We start from the raw sequence: 694 nt of genomic DNA, 5'->3' as shown, positions 1-694 counted from the left end.
CCACATCATTCTGTTTTCTTTTGTATTGTTAAGCACTATCGTAATCTACTCCTTCATTTATTTTCAATTCAGTTAACTTTTTATCTCGTGCTCTTCACTTACTTGAGGCTTAGAGAGCCATACCAAATTAACAGGTGAATGCAAATACAAACGTTACAAGTTACTAATTTCATAATGATTACACATAAAGATACCATTTATTTAAATATATAAGAAAACAAAGTGACTCAAAACAGATTGACATAAATGGAACCTAATAACAACTGTCTGTTAATTAACTGTCAAAGGAGAGGAAAACAAAAACTCCAGTCTGCAGCATATCGGAAGAAAATAAACCTTTGGTGGGTTCACAATCAATTACAATTGAAAAAGTCTGACACAGTCGACATAATGGAGTCTTCAGCTGCTAACTTCCTGGACAACCTACCTTAATACATTTAAGTTCAGTGTGAGTCCAACGCCTACTTCAGCAGCAGGAGGTCCAAGGCAGGAACAGGTTGCTGCTTCATTGCAGAGCACAATTGATTGACTTAATATTGTGTACACACTTTTGGAATGGGGAAGAAAAATACAGGGATAGTGAGAAAGTGTGCAAATGTCAACTGGATGGTGTCTAAGCCAAGATTTGAACCAAAACTCTCGGAAGCAGTGGCTAACCTTTGCCATACAATGTCACTCCCATTTCATTTAAGTG

The sequence above is a fragment of the Erpetoichthys calabaricus genome, chromosome 12 (genome assembly GCF_900747795.2).
Source record: "Erpetoichthys calabaricus chromosome 12, fErpCal1.3, whole genome shotgun sequence".
Lineage (NCBI taxonomy): Eukaryota > Metazoa > Chordata > Cladistia > Polypteriformes > Polypteridae > Erpetoichthys > Erpetoichthys calabaricus.
The sequence above is the reverse complement of the archived record's forward strand: the minus strand, read 5'-3'. Positions refer to the sequence as shown.